Source organism: Biomphalaria glabrata, chromosome 12 (assembly GCF_947242115.1).
Source record: "Biomphalaria glabrata chromosome 12, xgBioGlab47.1, whole genome shotgun sequence".
Lineage (NCBI taxonomy): Eukaryota > Metazoa > Mollusca > Gastropoda > Planorbidae > Biomphalaria > Biomphalaria glabrata.
The window spans coordinates 32,670,232-32,690,919 of NC_074722.1; the positions used below are offsets into that span (position 1 = coordinate 32,670,232).

General features: G+C 35.7%; 1 protein-coding gene across 1 annotated transcript in view; it reads right to left on the minus strand.

Annotated features, from left to right (window-relative positions):
* Positions 1-20,059, minus strand: part of LOC106056524 (uncharacterized) — a 118,341-nt gene extending 98,282 nt beyond the window's left edge. The window contains exon 1 of the mRNA XM_056006713.1: positions 19,899-20,059. The gene's annotated coding sequence lies outside the window, so the exon portion shown is untranslated. The remainder of the gene's footprint in view (positions 1-19,898) is intronic.
* Positions 20,060-20,688: the final 629 nt, after the last annotated feature.

A 20,688-nucleotide genomic window follows, 5' to 3' on the forward strand; every position in this document is an offset into this window, starting at 1 on the left:
CACACTTTTTTTTTCCTTGGCACAGTCTGCTAAAGAGCTCACAGCTCAGCAGCAATAAAGCTGACTAGAAGAAGAAGAAGAAGAAGAAGTCTCTTTTTAGTAAATATTTTTCGTCCTTGGCTCAACTCACTCAACAAGGCGTAAATTAGCAATCTTTTTCTTTGCGGCTCAAACCAACAATGTCGGCCTATTTTTTAAATGTTTTCTTTTAAAATGTATTTTTATTATATGCTCTTTAAAAGCAGTCAGAAAATTAAGAGCCACATTTTCTGTACAAATCAAATATGTTGGATTATTATCATGTTCCACAACAAAAAAAAAAAGCAAAGATCTGTCCACTTTTTCTTGAAGTTTCTACATTCAGAGTCTACTCGCATTGTTACCAAAAAAACACTGACCAAAAGACAGTAAAGTTACCCTGTGTTACACACCCAAGATGTCGTGGACAGGGCCAGCTCAAGACAGCTGCGCCATTGTTCAAGAATACAAAAAACTGTCAACTTTTGTCCCCCCCCCCCTCAAACATACACGTTATGTTCTTCAGAGAGATATTAACTCTTTCTCGGCATGTTTTCTATGACGTTAGTCGCCCCGGGATAATCGTCATTTAACTCCCCCCCCCCCCAGGTCTATCTAGTCTTTACATATTGGAGATGTATTGAAAGTCCAAGCGCCTCGCTGAACTCTACATGAGTACTTTTGCGTCTTTTAAAAGTATCACAGAAGGCAGTTATAGTTACACCACAAATTTAACTGTTCAAACGTCAGTACATTAAACTGTAAAATTGAAGATACTAGCGTTTTTTTTTTAATTTTTGGGTTTATATTATATTATATTGTATTGTATTGTATTATATTGTTTCTGAGAAATAAACACACACACAAGTTTTATAGAGGGTGTATTGTCAGTATTCAGTCATTCTCAAACTGTGGGGGAGGCATGTGTACACAGGCTCTGTTATCTTATAGTCATAGAACTATTGAGGCGGACCAATGTGCGGTTGTTATCAAATACACTGTTCATTATGATAGACCCGCTGGAGTTAATCAATTATAAAGTCATAGTCGCAGATATAGGAGCATAAGCGAGTGGTCAAAACAAGATCAGTTTTTCATGTTTATTACAAGATCGAAGATCAAAAAGTATTCCTAGTTAATAATTTTGTTGGATCGCTTACCAGCTGACAGATCAGCATGAGGCCCTATTGATCTAATGTTTTTATGTCCAACACCCAAAGCTGGGCTAATCAACAATGTTCCTGGACACCACGATGCGGAACTCCACAAGTGGACTGACCGGAACGATTTCCAGATGTTAACTGAGGCTAAACAGCATTGCAGTGAGCTCATAAGGAGTTTAGAGGACTATATATTGTTGTAACCCTATTCGCGACGCAATAGGGTTAACTGTGTGTGATCAGCTGACATATGCGACACAGGCCAGTAATACAGTTTAGCGTGCTATAGCGAAGGGCAAGGGAAAGTACTGGCATGAACTTTGCACGTGAATAGGACCCGGGTTATGGTCATCTGTTCATAAGCCTGCGTGGACCAGAGACAAAGTGTGTAAGGCAGTGCAGTTCAAGACAGGACAGCGAGTAGACCGGGACTGTTAGTCTGCCATGAAATCGGTCCTGGTGGAGTCCAGGAAGAGATAGAGACAGTAGAGTTTATTAGTTTAGTATGGTGATGTACAGTATTGCATTTTTAGTGTTGATGTATTGCCAATTGTGTCATATTGGCTGTTTTAATTGACCATCATTAAAGTACCAGATTATTTGGAGCTCTTGTTGTCAGGTTCTTGATGTATTGATGTGTTGTTGTGTGTTTAGCAGTGGTTACAGGACGTCTGATTAGGAGAGATCGTAACAATATAATCTAAGATTGATCATTCTTTACAAATTGTCTGGTTTGGCGATAATCTTTTCACCAATGAAGTCCCGGGACAACTAATCTTCACTAGCTGACACCGAGATATCGTGGAGTTCTATTAGAATCACCACAGACTGAAAATATACAAAATAGTATCTGTGAGCAATTTTTATATATTATTTTTTAAAAAATATTCACCAGTACAAATAAAGCTCCACGAGCCTCGCCAACCTGGATTATAAATGTCACACAAAGGAAAAAAACAACACTTCTTTGCTATGTAACACCTCCATTGGGTCGACCCTAATACTTTGCAGATTTATAATAATAATAATAGAAATATTATTGAATAGCAAAGACATACTGCATAACTATTGAAACCATCAGAGACAGAAAAATGTTACAAGGATAAGCATATCAACAACTAAAGGATAACTAATTTTAAAAATGTAAATATATATCAATATTTACACAATAATACATGCATGACCACATCTACATAATAAATAGGAACTAAGACCATCAGATGTGATGGATTATTTAGAGCCAAAAAATGCGATATAAGAATAGCATATCAAAATCTAATACCTAACTAACCGGGAGTAAAAGTATTTTTTTAAATGAAACCTCAGAATTTGCACTATTCAATTTTAGCTTTGTCATCATAGGAATCCTTGGGCCTTAGGCTTCTTTTCCTTCACTAGTAGGACGGCGCACCTGCCTCATTTGTGGGCTTTTTTTTATAAGTTCTCACGTTATGGGAAATGTTATAGCGAAGAATTTGAATAAAACTTTAAAATATGATTAATCCATACTTAATTAGTAATTAGAATAGTGAATCTACATAAATAGTTGGTAGAAAGTTCCAGATTAATGAAAACAAACAAAACTTGATCTGTCTTGTGAAGATTAGTCTCCGGACTTAGCTGTTTGTTGATAAACTTTGAGTCCATGTGTTGAATATCTAATGTAATTAATAGTTTAAATATTCCTTTCTTGTTAATATTTCTCATTGTCTCCCTTTAGATAAGAAAAACAATTTTTTTTTTAAACTTTGAGGTAATATAATTAATACCCCCAAAATATTCCTAGTTGAAAAAGCAAGGTTATATTTAATGACCAATAACCCTAGTAACAAACATAAGATATATACATATTTCCAGTTATCTAAAAACAATTTTTTCACTGTGAAATCCCGAGGTAATGAATTGTTACACTTTACCATCAAGGTTTACAGTAGTCTGATAAAGTTATTATGATTGTAATATGTGAAGTTTTGCGATATGTACATTCACTTCTTTCTAGTTTTACGGTTACATATTTTTACTTTGTAATGACACTCAGTATTAAAACTTCCGATGAGTGTTGAATTCTTTCCTATTTAACTGCTATCTTTAGTACACTTTGTATTGTTCAATTGTTAACATTCTTTTTCTTGAGGGTTTCAAGGAGTATTTTTTTTTTTAAATGATACAAGTATCCTCTACTCCAGAACAATCAACACAATATCAGATATCCCTGACCCCCAACACCCTATTTCTGAAAAACTACATGAGCATTGTACAGGTATATGAAAATCAAACTAGATAATTCTCTACCCTAAAGTCCATTATTTTTCTAAATGTTAATTCCAACTGATTAGGATCAAACACCTTATTATTATGTAGACATTTGAGCCAGCCAGCCCAAACAAGATTCCTGTATTCGGAAACAATTATCAAGTTAAAGTTATGTATCATTTTATTTTTTAGTTTTGGCAGCTTGTTTAAAATAATAGATAAGTTAACATTTACATAATTGCCACAGTTTGCTTCCAATAAGTCCCTTACAGTGCTTCTAACTTGAAGGAATGATGGACATTCCAAATACATATATTGCTTATCAGTATATTGAAGATGTATAAGATTTAAATCTGCAATTTTATTATATTGTTTGTTTATATTTCTAAAATTGGTATTTTAAATGTGCATGTTTTTGAATTTTTTTTTACGTCTTTTGAATTTCTAATTTGATTTGAAAAGCAAGAAAGGAGTGCATTAGAAGTTATGGAGCGGCCACTGGAACGCAGTAATAGATGCAAGCTCACTAATAGATAACATGCTCAAAATGTTTGCCAGTTAATCCTAGAGTAATAAGGTTGATAGTTCTAACAATCTAACAATATTATTAATACCATTGTAAGTTATCCTCGAAATAAAGAATCCCCCTTTGTGTCAGGATTTTATGATTTTACCACCACAAAAGAGATACAAGACACCGATAGCAAAGACAAACAGACACAAGACTCTTTTGTTCCCATGGCAATCAAATCATTAAATTAGAACAATATGGTATAAACTTTGTCACATGTAAATTATGAGTGAGTCTGGTGTGAATGAACACTTTGGTTTCTTATAGTTATAATGTTTTTTTTTTGTTTGGTGTAATGCACAAATTGTAAGACAAATTTCCATACGGATAATAAAGATTATTATTATTATTATTATTATTATTACAAACCTTCATCACAGATTTCATTATAGTGCCATCCTTTACGATAGTAGAACAAATATCATTCAGGTTATTTTTGTATTCACATAACAAATGTTGCAGTTAGTAAATAGTTGTAACGCCCTATATATTATCTTTATCATTACATTATCTTTATCATCATATTATGTTTATCATCATATTATCTTTATTGTTATATTATCTTTATCATTATACTATCTTTATCATTATACTATCTTTATCATCATATTATCTTTATTTTTATATTATCTTTATCATTATATTATCTTTATTGTTATATTATCTTTATTGTTATATTATCTTTATTGTTATATTATCTTTATCATTATATTATCTTTATTGTTATATTATCTTTATTGTTATATTATATTTATCATTATATTATCTTTATTGTTCTATTATCTTTATCATTATATTATCTTTATCATCATATTATATTATCTTTATCATTATATTATATTGCGCACTGGACTGTCGTTTGGATTTATCGATAGTCCCGGGTTCAAACCCTGCCCGCTCCCATCCCCGTCGTCCGGCGGGAGGTTTGGACTAGGAAGTAAACTTATCTTCAACTCTGAAGGAACGTCCGAAACATGTAAAACAAACAATTAGGTTTATCATTGCATTTTCTTCATCGTTATACTATCTTTATTATTATATTATATTATCTTTATCATTATATTATATTATCTTTATCATTATATTATATTATCTTTATCATTATTCTATCTTTATCATTATTCTATCTTTATCATTATATCATCTTTATTATCATACTATCTTTATTAGTTTATTATATTATCTTTATCATTATATTATCTTTACCACTACATTAGCTTTATCATATAGTAAATGCACGTTTAGAGACGTGGCATGATATAGTGTGACGTGTATTACTATTACACACCTAAGGGACTGGTCACTATTAGTGTGTCGCGAATGCGTAGAATGCTGGGTTCGTGCTTCCTGGAGTACTCTTGACACGTGACAAACATAGATACTACAGATTGACTTAAGTCCGTTTCAGCAGACAAAATATAAAGTTTATTTGATAACAATAATAATAATACTGCACTCTTTGTCAGTTACACAAGTCTATAATAAACAATCCTATCCACATAACAGCGGTATCAAATATATCCAATACGTTAAACTCTCCAGAGTAGATTACAAATAACGTCCAAATCTCAGCGGGTAACACTGTACAGAATAATACAGAATAACTACTAATACATGTCTCAAAAGACCACTGGCATCAACTGCTCAAAAGTTACTACCTAACTGAAATTACTACTCGACTGCCCGGTCCAAAGGATACCACTTGACTGACTTGACTGGACTCAAAGTCAACTTTTATTCATTCTACTTCCTGTTTTCTACATCAGGAATTCCACGTGTCTTTTAACCTCTTAACATGACGTGAACATTAAATCAGGCAATGTCAACTGAGACTGTGACACATATACTATCTTGATCATATATTATCCTTATTATTATATTGTCTTTATTATGCTATCATCGTTATCATTATATTGTATTTATACATTTAGTCTCTACATTCCATGACGAGGATCGAATCATTCTTTAAAATGGCTTGGGAAGATGGGAAATGGATGAACATTTAGAATTTGCCTGAATATAGTAGGTATTTTTAAGTGACATGCACATCGAACTTTTCAGGTATTAACAGGTGTAAGCATTTGGTAACGTCGTTAGATATTAGGTAAATAAATATATTTTTTTTTTGACAAGGAAGAAATTAATCTCAGATTTAATTAATCAACGTGTACAATCTATATAAGGTACATATACCTCAGAATTTGCGCTATTCAGTTTTAGCTTTATCATCATAGGAATCCTTGGGCCTTAGGCCTCTTTTCTTTGCCTCTTTTTTGGGCTTTATGTGCCTCTTTTATGGGCCATCTTGCCTCTTTTGTGGGCTTTTTTTTTTAAAGGAAACCTCAGAATTTGCGCTATTAAGTTTTAGCTTTATCATCATAGCAATCCTTAGGCCTCTTTTCTTTGCCTATCTTGTAGGCTTTTTTTTTTTTTTATATGTTTTTATTTGTAAGTTATGGGGTGTTGCGTATTTGTGATCTGAAAACTTAACTTAATTAATGTGTTTACCATATCATTCGTTTATTGTTTTAAAATTGGTATTTAAAATTTACATGGTCTCTAGCGCATTCTGCATGCCATTACTGATCTAATCAAATCGTTAATTAAACGCCGTACTTTGCATAGAGTCTATACATGCTCTTTCAAGACATGATTAAAGCTTATCTTTTTAACTTTAAAACATAATAAATTTCACTGTGCATCCCCCCCTTAAGATAACTTAAATATTCAGCAGACGTACCACGGCTTTGTATGGGTGAGATCTGGCAAAGTATGCAGATCGCAATTGGGACTGCATAGTCACGTGAAATACTGCACTCATCTTGATCTACAGAATCGAAGACAATGCCTTCTACTTTGTCTTTAGCTCCAGACCGCTGGTTCAGCTGAACTTTTAGGTGTATTAAATTCTTAGGATGGCTGCCTGGTCGTGCTGTTTGCGCGCTGGACTGTCGTTCGGATTTATCGACGGTCGAGGGTTCAAACCCTGCCCGCTCCCATCCCCCGTCGTCCTGCGGGAGGTTTGGACTAGGAAGTAAACTATCTTCAACTCTGAAGGAACATCCGAAACATGTAAAACATTTTAGTCTAGAACGTCAATAAAAATTGAGCAGATTTCACGTTACACGAAATTGAAAGCAAACTTTTATTTACAGTATATACACAACTTCGCGTCTGGTCGCCCCCACTTCCGTTACGTGGATGTATTAAACGGGACCTCCAAACAATGAACATTGATAATGACAAAGACAAAGCCCTAGACCGCACTAGATGGAGAGAGACGGTGACCAAGAAAGCTATGGGCAGTGAGAAAACATGGACCTCAACTCTGGAAGAAAAGCGTGCCAAACGAAAAAAGTCCAGCTCCTCTACCACCAAAGCGAAAGCCACATTGACCTGAAATATATGTGGTCGGGAGTGTCTCTCCAAAATAGGACTCCACAGCCACATGAAAAAGTGTTCAGATGAACCATAGTCGTTCTGCTACTGAAGGAGACCAACCAAAAAAAAAAAAAACAGCTTCCAAGTTTAATATATGTGTATGTAACAATATAGGTACTATTTTATGTTGAAAAAATGTTAACAACATACAAATCACTCTAAAAAAAATAAGGTCATTTCTCTCTAATTTCTCTCCAGTCCCCATTTCAACTTTCTCTCCCCTATTTTTAATCTCAGCTACGACAGACTACCTCGTGGTTATATCTGAATCTAATAACAATAAATATTATAATAAGAATAAGAATATGAGAATCTAGGCTTGGAGATTAAGCATTTATGGAAGTTATCTAAAACAACAATATACCCCATTGTTATATCAACCGAGGGGATAATGACAAGCAATTTCACAGATACCTTCAAGGCCCTTAACATTCCTAGGAACATTCTCGTTGCTTGTCAGAGGGCGGAACTGCTGCAGACCTGCCACATCACCAGAAAATACCTCAGTGGAAACTGATAAAGGGACTACGATGAATTTTGTTTCCATTTAACGAAACTCGACCCTGGCTGCGTCAGAGAATGAATACTCGTTATTTTGTAGCATAATAATAATAATAATAATAAGGCTTGTCTTCGAGTCAGAAGATTAATGAGGAATGCTGTATTTCCCGTGGCTACGTAGCCCCAGCTGTAACCTACATATTTTGCCACACCTAGTCTCAACATAGATATCTGAATCTAGTCAGCTAATAAAAAATAATTATTCACCTTATTTTACCCATTATTACTCACACACCCACACACCCACACAAAGCATGGTCAAACGAATTAAATGCTGAGAGATGAGGCGACAGAGGTATTAAAAGGTGTTTGTGTGCTCACTGTATACGTGGGGGGGGGGGGGAGCTGGTTACATAGAAGACTGCTTGATAGAAGCTACTAGGAGGAAATAACTTATCAAGCTACAAGTCTGCACTCTGACTGACAAGAGTGGTGGTGGAAGGGGAGGCTACCCAATATTATTCAAGGACAACGCCTAGACGCGCTGAGTTGCACAATTTTAAGTCTAAAATTATCTTGACCCTAGTGATGAACCAACAACTTCTGTCTTCGGGGGCCAAAACAAAGTTCCGGCCCACTCAAAAACATTGTCCAGTCCAATGGAACCGATCTTCTACCGTTTCATAATGCCCCGTAGGCAGGCGTTTCTATGAACCGGATAGTCTCGCGTTAGTGAACGGATATGACCCGCGGGTCGTAGTATAGGCATCACTGTTTTCAGGGCGTCGATCAGGCCGCACATAGAAGATGTGAAAAGGTTTCACAGCGTAGAGAAGGGACAGGTTTGTTTCGAAGTAGTCTACGCGGGTGTCTTCTGGTTAGTAGGAGTGGACAGCCATAGTTACGCGCTTCGTCACTGCGCTCCCCCTTGCTTGCCCTAAGCCTAAATGCGGCAGGAGGGATAATTCATTGTATCTTTAATTTTACCATCGTTTATTGTAATGTAAAAAATATTGTTTATTCTAGCCAAGGGAGAATATCGACTGCATGTTCTGTTCAGCTCGTCTTTCTTTTTCCACTTCTTGATCAATTTTAAATTTGTTAAACTATAATGGCCTCCATTCTAAAAATTACATTAATAATTGATGAGCGATGAAAAATTAATGATTTAACTAAGTTAACATCAACGCAGCCCTCTTCCCCATTCCCGTGTCTACATTAAATTCTCCATTAAAGAGAAAAAATAAGTAGTTGTGTGTGTGTGTGTGTGTGTGTGCATAGTTTGTCAAATTCCATTGTAGCATAAAAATAGTTTATTCCTATTTAGACATTAATATGTAGAACTGTACAAATTGAATATATATATATATATATATATATATATATATATATATATATATATAACGAAAAAATTAAATTATGCGATTTATTAAAAACCTGCCCTATGTCTGTATGTAAATCGACAAAAGATTGAAGTTCATATTTTTCTATATCGGGCAGAGTGGCTGCTGAACTAATCTATATACTTCTTGGAATCCTTTGGGCTTCCAAAGGTAATAAGGACGGATCCTTCCGAAAGAATCCCAATAACTTCGTTCGTTTGTCTACAGCAAAGGACAATGGACAACCCAGTGACCGTCAAGTTTGGACAGTTCATGAACAATTTTAATGTGACCTGTTGTGTAAACCGTAAACTTATGTTAGTGTCTTATATGTTGTTGGCATTGTAATCTCTTCAGTGCTGAATAAAAAAATATAAACAAGCATGTATTGGTGTGTTTTAAATAATCCAATATTCAACTTAAAAAAATATAGAGTCATTGCGGCAAATAAAAAATTAAATTAAACCATACAGTAATATAATTGAAAGCACAACACTATGTTTAGCTTACAACAGCAAAAAAAAAAATAAAATAGAGAGTCATGGCGCGCTACCAATTGAGATCCTTTCCAAGTTTCACTTATTTTTTTCTCTAATTTTTTTTTAGTCTTTTGCGAGGCCCCCAACCATCTGGAGGCCCTGGTCTAGTTTTCCTATGCCTAAGGCCGGCACTGTTGTAATGGAAACATGTCCATCAAAAGGCTTCCCCAGCACGTTCTAGTGAGCACGCGCTGCATAGAAAGAGGATAAAAGAAAGGCTCCTCCAAACAACCCATCCGCCAGGCCGTTCAATCAACCTTGGGCTGCTTTCTCTAGCGGTAGCTTCTCTTTGGCGGTAAATAACAGTACACAGGGTTAGGGTTAAGGAGGCCCCGGGTCAGGATTTTTATGGAGGCCGATTAACTCTTCGAAAGTTAGAAGAAAAAAATCCCCTTATATGACATATTTTAGAAAAAAAGAAATTTCTATTTATACTTTTTAGTTTGTGGAGGATAACGCCCTGGGTTGTCGCTCTGCCGTAAATCCGGAGCTGCATTTTGTATATTACGAGAAAGACTTAGTCTAGGTTTTCGTAGCCAGCCCTGAGATTTAAAGAATTCTTAGTCACAATGTAAAGAAACCGTAAAAAAAAAAAAAAAAAAAAAGGGTCTGATCTGTTGAAATTCTTTTTTTAGTCCATTGTGGCTCCCCTCAATGCAGTAATCCCGCCTGCCCCTCTCTAGGTACACTATAGGAATACGGAGGAACCTATTTAACTCTCCATAAAATTGTGTCTGTGTGAAGCACGCTACTATAAAAAATTAACATTTTTTTTGTTGCGCAAAAAATAAAAAAAAAATTTTAAAAATCTCACGGAACTTAAAAAGCCTAATGGACGGAATAAGATACAAACAAACAAACAAACATATGTGTAAACACGTACACGAACGCTCACAAATAGAACCAAAGACATTAACAAAACAAAAAGGAATACCATCAACTGTTGTCTTGAAATTAAACACTTAAATCAAAGACAATTCATAATGACACGATAACGCTAGCAATAGAAATATATAATTCTGAAATAAAAATAGATTAAATTAATACAATATTTTCACCTATCCAATTAATTCCTACATACGGTACACCTCGAAATGTTATTTTTTCGCGACCCACAGGTTGAGAACCCCTGATTTAGAGGAACACTTTGCTTATTTTTTTGTTAGAGATGTTAACTCACGTGGTTGCCTACTACTTGAATTATTCTAGTAGTTCTTGTAACACCTAGGCCTATTCAGGCCTCGCGGAACACTGTGAGTTTCACGGTTCACAGTTTGGGAAGCACTGCAGAGTCTTTGCTAATGTACAACATGCGTCTTGCTCATCTAGAAGCTTTGAGCATTCACAAGACAAAGGGAACTGGGAAATGTTTCAAGTCGCCTAGGGCGGTTGAGAAGCTTGGTGTGAATACAATTAAGAATCCCCAAGCCTTCATTAAGATTCGAAATTGAGAAATTCAGCTCAAAATCTTCAAATAAAAAAAAACAAACAACAACAAAATGTAATAAATACTCGGAAAGACACAAAGATAAAGTCACATTCCTCGTTCATCTTGGATCATATTCAACAACTTATAATTTTTTTTTAAAAACTCACAAGTTTCTATTTTGATGAATGTCCAACAGTATAACATTAACATCATCCCCCACCCCTCAGGACACACACCACTATTAAATTACCATCTGAACAAAATAAACTCCACACAACTCCCCCTTTGCAGACACTGCGCCAACCCCTTTGAAATCGTAAACCATATCCTCTTTGAATGCCCCTTCCTAATCCACCTTAGGCAGACCCTACTTCCACTACAGCCCAACATAACCAACACCCTGTAGGGCAGTGCTGAACAACTGATAAAACAGCACACTTTTTTTCTTTGGCACAGTCTGCAAAAGAGCTCACAGCTCAGCAGCAATAAAGCTGGCTAGAAGAAGAAGAATCCCCCCCCCCCTTTCTCGATTTGTTGGATCAAATAATTAAACTGCATACTATGGTCATTCTACGGTTTTCAAACTGTTTGACATGTTTCTGATGCTCCTTTAGAGACGAGAATAATCTCCCTTCCTAGTCAAAACCTTGTGCAGGAAGAAGGGGGATGGCAGTGGGCAGGGCATGAACCCAGGACCATCGGGAAACTGAACGACACTCCAGCGCGCATACGGCAAAACCAGGCAGCCATGGTAATCAAAATGTGACGGACTTTTTGACTTGTTGCCTGCCATTTGATGACAAGAAGTCTGCCATATTGTTAAGTTATCCAACTAGTTAAAAATATTAGAATGAAGAATAGAGATAGACAGACAGAGAGTTGTTTCTTTACTTTGGAAATCTATTATTGTTAAAAGTAAACTACTATTCAAACCATCAGTGCAACATGGCTGGTTTAAGAATATTTCAACGCACATTTCTTGTTCCAAATGCTAAGAAAGGTCTGAACAAATAGTCCATCTTCCCTAGTGCTATTACAGCATGGAACGAGTTGCCTTAATCAGCCAAGAAAACCAAAAACTTGACTGGGTTTAAGTCATTGGCTAGATTTTCATAGTATACGCGTAGGACGTTATCATCTTTTTTGAAGTAACGTCTGTATTTTATAAGATAAGATAAGTACTGGAAATCTAAATATTAGGGTACGAACCCGAAACCTTGTGCTTGGAAGATGAGGGCGCTACGAGTCAATGCGCTTACGCCTCCGCTACCCTCCACTGCTTGTTTACATACGTTATATCTACTGCTAGTTTGTGAAGTACACCAGTATCGATCCTTCTATTAAATTGTGTAGTACAACTGTATCGATTCCACTATTGTGTCCATTGTAATGGTATTATTCTTTGTCTTTGGTTGACAGGCTCACTTGTAACACATGAAAAAGTTGGTATCGATCCGAGATTAACTATGTCAATATTTGATTATGTGTTTGTGGCGTTGTATCGGGGCGGCTAGAGGGAAGGGAATATGACTGGGTGAAGCTAGAGGGGCGAAGAAGATCTTAAGGTTACCCCCTTTCTTTTTTTTCGACACAATTTTTTAAAGTTACAATAAAAAAAATTATCAATTAACTTTGACCTTTGTTTTGTAGGTTGTTTTTTTTACAGCAAATTTAAGTTCTCACTAATTATCCACTGTAATTTGAACTTTAGAAAAAAGGCAGCGACTAAAAAAGACATTTCTTGATTCTCACGCTAGGACAAAGTCATATAAGAACCTTTAGGCTCAAGACAATAAATTGCATTAGAACGTGAAACGCTCGGCCGTAATCAGCCAGATAAAATGAATAGATTGTCAAAAAAATATCTATGGAAAACAACAATTCTTTTTTTTTTTTCACAAAGCTTATGTAAACTCTGTCTGTCAGTCTGTCTGTCTGGTAAAAAGTTCGAACACTTTATTTCTCCCACGCATTTTTGTATCAAATTCAAACTTTTGCACAATTATTTCTTGTACCTGACAAAACAAAAAATCGATAAAGCAAAAATTAACCAATGAGTTCATTAACTATTGGTAATTTATTATTTTAATCGGTATTAAACAAGGGAAAAAAATTGTACCGGATAGAAGTGGCGGTATCAGTTTCATTAGTCCCCTTTATACTTTGTCGCTGTAAGGTTTAAAACTAACAATAGAAAGCTAAGAAACCATTTCATAAACACTTCGATGGCACAGTTAGTGAATTAGCTTGAGGGAGCTTAAGCCCTTGAGTTTGAGTTAAATCGCACAATATATCTTTAATGAAATACATTTGAAAAGCTATCACTGTAACTGTCACAACACAAGATGTCACAACGTGTGTTGTGGTGCCGGGGATTTCACTTGAATTAAAATAGTTGAATAAATGACGATCTAGGATTCACAATAAAAGATTCTTTGCTAAAACACAACTCTGGAACTTTATTTAAATATAAAACGTAAGTACAGCTTATGTACAAGTTACAGATCAACAAGCTCAAAAATACATTACAAAGGCTTTAAATCAGAGTTCTTAGAAACGTAACTATCTACTATGGAATTCTTTCATCGACTGGCCTTCTTTTTCCCTCGTCAATTCTCTGGCGCTAACTCTTTTAAAAAAATGTCTTTATTTATTTTCAAATCAACCAATAGATTTGCAACATCATAATTACGTCTCGGGTAAAACCTGAGGCGCTGTCAAGGATCTAGATTTGTGGGGTAATTCCTGAGGCTCAGTCAAGGGTTTATATTTCTATTTACACATAAGCTTTTAAATGTGAAATATACAAATAAATCTATAATGGCATCTGTGACAGTAACCGTCACTAATATACCCCTATTTTTCTCCAAACTAAATGATGCAATTACATTTTGTATGATTTGGTTTTTAAGAAGTATCTCTCTCTCTCTCTCTCTCTATCTATCTATCTATATATATTTAATTGCTGTTGTTAGCTTATACTCTCTGCATGGGTGGAAGAAAGAACTTGGTCAAATGCTGGAAGAATGATTGCGCAGCGTGGTGTGAATGTGGATGGGTGCGAATGGGTTTTGAATAAAGAAAAGGGGAGAGAAAAAAAGGGGAGAGGATGTTGAAAGACACTTTCCATCGAGAGCTGATCGAGAGATACAATGGAGATATAGGGAAATTAAAGTCATAACATGTTCTAGAAATTATTGGGAATAAAAGCGAATGTCGTGGGTTCGATCCCCAATATGAACAAATTTTTTTTTTCTAATGGCAAACAAAATAGGAATGCTTAGTATTTGAGCATAAAGTAGGAATTGAGCTGATTTGTTTAATTGATAATTAATTTCCATAATTTATCGTGTTCTGTGATGATTTTTAATTGTATGGAAAAGCTCGATTTATTGTCAAATTAAATCATCCTTTTACAGGCTGATGATCTTTGGATTGTAAATATTTTTTTTTTCTGACGCATCGAATCCCAGTCGTCATTATCGTCATTACATGGTTTAAATAAAGGGAGGTAACAATCATTCAAGAAGTCGGTAGTTTTAAGAAAAACAGAACGGTTTAAAGAAGTATAGGGAAACATTTTTAAAAAGCATCAATGGTACCAAGAGTCGGAGATAATACACTTTATCTAAAGGAAAGAACCGCAAAATTACTGCTATTTCTCCCCAATACTTCAAGGCTTAACTCCCCTTTTCTAATTAAAACGATATCTATAAACACTAAGTGATTAAATAAAAGTCTTTTTTAAAATGATTCATGTTACCAAAATTCAAATGAAGTTTATTTTAAAATTTCAACTTATCGGAGAATTTGAGTGGGGGAGGGAGAAAAAACGTACACTACATATGTGACAGACAGACAGACAGACAGACAAATCTTTGTAAAAAGGCCGTTGTAGAAAGGGACTCCATTTTTAATGCAATGCTTGCAGTGCTTAGTCTAACTTATGTCAAGCTTCTAAGGTCACATGGGGGGGGGGGATGATAGCAAACATGTTTAGCTTGTTGATGGCTTTAAAGTTGAACAGTCGATGATAAGTAGTGAAACACCTTCTTCTGGCATTGATTACAAAAGAACCGATCTGGTTATATATATATATATATATATATATATATAATCTGACAAGAGCCACTTACAGAATGTAATGATTGCCCATTATATTCTAAAGAAAGGGAGTGTCACATACGTCTTGAGTCTCTCACAAATATGAAGACGATGGCCTTTGAATATGAAGATGTGGGAAACTCATGGCTAGAAGTAAGTCCCTCCATGCGGCAAGAGCGAGATGGTCGACACAGAAACGCAAAGCTCATATATAGATCCTCGTACACTCGCTACTTGACGAGCCCTTGGCCTCCTTGTGAAGACATCCCCGTGTATTATTGAGTGAGCGCCCTTGTCAAGGATGCTTGTTTAGATTCTCTAAAAAGCCATTGTAATCGGATTTCCGTTAGGTTAATATAGGGGGAGAATTATGATAGGAGGGTACTTCTCAACTAGGAGAAGCGGAGCGTGAAGTGGATACGCGATTGGAAAAGAGGGGGGGGGGGGTAATAGGGATCTGCGAGGTAAAAACTTAAGCTATGAAAAGAAAACACAATTAATATAGACAGTGTCATATATAACTTGCTTAATAAATTAACATGAGTGGAAAAAGAATCTGAAGCAATGTGTTTTGTTATTTTGTGTGTATGTGTGTGTTTTTCTGCTTTTTTGTTAAAAAAAAACATGGAATTTCTGCTTCTTTAACTCTTTCTCTCCTAATTAACGATGCCAACGTTGATTTGACCTCCATTAAACTTAATTGCTTTTGGATCTAATAACTTTTAATTTGTCCTTTGTAAAAAGAGCATGCGTTCTCCTATAATTCAATACCAAATATAACATTTCTGATAACAAACAAAAAAGTTATTGAAGTTTAATCATAACAGCATAGTGAAATACAAATGAGCAAAATAAATAATACTATACTGGTTATGACACGCTTTGTTTGTTTTACATGTTTCGGATGTTCCTTCAGAGTTGAAGATAGTTTACTTCCTAGTCCAAACCTCCCGCAGGACGACGGCGGCAGGGTTTGAACCCGGGACCATCGATAAATCCAAACGACAGTCCAGCGCGCAAACCGCACTACCAGGCAGCCATCCGCTTTTTTTTTGTCTTTACACTCGAGTGTCTGGCATCTTGACACCAAGAGTCACGATTTTAAACCCAAACAGAAACAAGATTCAACAAAGGAAAGTTCGTGTCGCAATACTACGTGTTAACACTTGAATGTTCTGCCCTTCAAGCTTTTTCCGCTGACACCAAAGAATGCAGTTTCAAAATTCAATAAGAGCAGGAAAAAAAAAATAATTCTTTTTTCATTAACTCTTTGAGCCCAACGTAAACACGAGTTGATTTTGTTTTTGCGTTAACCCTCTTAATCCGTCCAAAAGATGCGTACCGGAAATAAAGAATCTAAAACTATCCTATTCTATTGATATTGAAACAAGGAAAACATTTTTCATAATTTTAAATGGCAAATATTTCGTTTATTGTACTTTTTTTATTAACATTTTATTTTATTAATTTTTTTTTAGATATATATTAAAAGTTCCTGGTTAACTAAGAAAAATAAAAGGGGGGATTATTACGATAGGACAGAAACATGATTTACAGGGTGGTTCAAAAGTAGATGTTTGTCAAAATGTTTGTAAAATGTTTGACATGGTTCGATTTTTTTTTCAGATTGATGATAATTTACTTCCTAGTCCTAAACTCCTGCAGGACGACGGGGGATGGACTTGAACCCAGGACCATTGAGACGACGGAACGACCAGGTGGGACAAGGTTATATATCGGTTAGGAGGGTAGCCATATGTTGTTGGGTGTCATACTGAAATTTGATATTGCGAACTACATAGAAAGTAAATCAAGATATAAAAACGGTTTAGCAAATTTGATTCTGCAGTGTTTAAAAAATTGCACAGAAGATGATTATATACCTTTGAGCAAGTAACATAAATTTAACAAACAAAGCAATTTTTTACGTAGCAGATTTCAATGCAAAAGAAGTAATTACTTTGTTTTATAACTAAAGAATGATAAAAAATGAATACTAATTAACAAGCCCACATTCATTTCCTCGAAATAATCATTGTTACGCCCTTCTGTCGATCCATTGAGTATCTAAAGTTTTAGTTTGGTGATATAGATCTAGACTTGCAAACATAAAAAGACTATAGTCTAGACAGAATTCTACAATAGACAGTGTCAAATGTTAATTTGTTTTTTTAACTCTTTTGTGATCACAAGCGGGAATTCCCACTAAAGTGTACAGACCCAATTTAATTGATAGATAATTATAATTTGAAAAAATGTAACAATGGAACTACCATAATTTTTCCTGTGTGGCTAATTATCTAATACATTATTTTCCCAAAGGTATACATAAGCTGTCAAATTTCTAAATCTCTAGAGCCTTTTTCGACATCCGTGTCTATGTTTCAGGTTCCAGGTTCTGTCCCTGAAGACTTTGCAAGCTGACAAAAGTCATTGTAATAAAAACACATAGCTTATACAAACTTCGTTTTTTCTCTTTAATAAAGCCTACTGGTCGGGTAGTATAAATTCTTAACTGTTCTCTAATTCAGTAATCGTGGTCACAATGGTCCAGTGTTTGATTCCTGGCTCATCACAAGGCCTGCCGTCTTGCGGAAGGTTCAACCGATGGCGTAATAATCTACGATCCAGAAGGAATATCTTAATACAAGTCAATCCACCAAGAGTGAAAATGGTTTACATTTGACATTACACAATATTTTCCTATTGGCTTTAAAAACGTGGTCAGTTAAAAAAAAAAACACTTTCTGTTTCGATACAAGTAGGACAGCAGACGAGATAAAGACTCCAGAGTACAAACTACTGCCTCAAAAAAAGTTACCTCCCAGATCCAATTTTTTATCAGCTCTTCTAACCATTGAAACGAAGATTGATTGCAATGATATCAGAGTTGATCGCACAGAAAATAGTATCACGAGCTGTGATGAGTGCGCAGAGGTGAAGTTTCATACACCAAGAAATACATTGCCAAATTAGTTGTTAAGTAAACGCACAATTAAAAGTCAAGTCTGCGTGACGTCATCTAATGACAATGAATAGAGGCAGGTAGATGCCAGGTTGTTGGTTTATGTTACGTTAAATTGGTTGTTAGTTAATGGAAACTTAATACTGCGTCTTTATCGGTAATACATTATCATCATAGATTTCCAGTCATTTTGATTTAAAAAAACAACAAACAAGCAAAATGTTTAAAAAAAAAAAAAAAAAAAAAACTTAAAAAAAATACTTACAACTTAATTTCCCTTATTTGATTTCGAACAAAATAATTAATTACCAATAATGACTTATTGGTGTTAATTTTTTTTGTTAGGCACAATAAATTACTCTTTAAAGTTTTATCTTTATCCGAGAATGAGTGTAGAGAAATAACGTGTACAATTATCTAAGGGGACGAAACCCTAAATATTTAGCCGTATCTGTGAAATTAAAGTAAAGAAAAGTTCCCCTTTCAGACCTTGCGATCTATAGGGCAGATGAGTGTTAAGGTCATCCGTTTCTTTGGCCAATGGTTAACGAGCATGGTGTCACGTGGCCAGCCACAACGACCAACCGCCTTTTCCCCAACTAATCTCAGGTGCCCACCAGAGTTGGGTGAACTCATAGGACCGTGACTGTGAATACCGAAGGAATAATTTCCCTTGTTGGTATCAAACAAAATAATGAGCTACCAGTAATTAATTGACTAACTGGTTAATTTTTTTTTATTAATTCATGACTTGTCTACGTCTATGAATAATTGTGCAATAGGTGCGGGAAAAAGAACTTGTACACACTTTTTTTACCAGACAGACAGACAGACAGAGTTGATAAGTTTTGTAAATAACAAATAACAAACATAAAACAGAAAGACACTATCAAAGTGTACGATTGAATAAAGATAATGTTGTTTAATTTTATATTAATCGTCTGGCCACTAGATTTCTTCTTATTTTAAAATTCGCAATGCTGACTTCTGCACTTTTGATGTAGCACAAACTCTGAAAATACGCGCGGATTTCACTGCAAGAGTCTTTTTTAAGTGATGTAGCCAGGGATTTGGGGGCCTGACCTCTTTTGGGGTCCCTGCATTTTGACATCCGACATCATGACATGCGATAATGCACTTAATACATTTATAACTTAATAACATAGAAATCAGGCTACTTCCTGAGAGTAACCGGCAGGGAAAGAGTGGAATACAAGCAAACGCGTTTCTAACCTATATAATAACATGAATAGCAAGGTTACTTGGCAGTGGCTTAACTCTTTCTCTCCTAACTGACGATACCAACGTTGATTCCACCAGAATGTGGTAAATAATTACGGAGAGAAAGAGTAAATATTTAATACTTATTGCAAAATAAATAAATAAAATTGGACACTCGTTTTGGGGCTTCCCTCAAGCAGAAGCCTGGGAGGTGGGTTGAATTTTGACCGACCCTCCACCCCCCCCCCCTAGCTACGCCGCTGGAGTCTTTCCCAATATTTGGATAGAAAATGACAACATTTACAGAGACGTACCTTTCCATGAATTTAATCGCCAATGAGAAATAAAGAATGGTGTAATATATAGCACCGCTGATTGACACAGAAACGACTTTGAGAACGCTAAAGCTGCCTCGCTTGATGTCCGACGCGGCCCCTCTCAGTCACTGTATCGCTATTTTTTTTTTGTCCTCTCTTCCCCCCTCTGCTCTCTTTAAATTTGCCCACTGCCTCTCTCACGCACGTGAGCAGCAGAGAGAGAGAGAGAGAGGGCAAGGGTACTCACACGGCAATGGGTCGTCATCTAGTTGTCCAAACTCACGCGACGCGTGGCGTAATATTTCCCCCCCCCCATTTTATGTTTTTTTTTATTGTATGTTTGGTCACAGTCATAGGGGGGGGGGGTCTGTCTGACCTTCACGGCATCTCCTTGTGTGTGTGTGTGGGGGGGGGGGTTGTTGTCGGGGGGGGGGTGAAAAGAACGGGGAGTTACAACAAAGTCGTTTTTTTTTTAATTACAATTTTTCAATTAAAACGTAGACTTCTATGGAGCAGATAATATTAAGCTGTACATGTTTGTTTTTTTTGACGAGGGTGTTATGTGGCCATTACAATGTGCAACTTGAATAAGGTGCTTGTTAGAGCCTGGCGTGTGGGCTCAGGTGGCGCACTGAAATTCAGAATAGGAAATGTAAACTTTACCTTGATTTAAACTTGAGATCTTTTTGAAATGAAAGAGTCGGGGGGGTTGTAGTAGATCTCTTGGGAAGAGAGATAAACTGAACTTCCTTACACCCGATATTAACACTAGTCTATAGAAGGACTC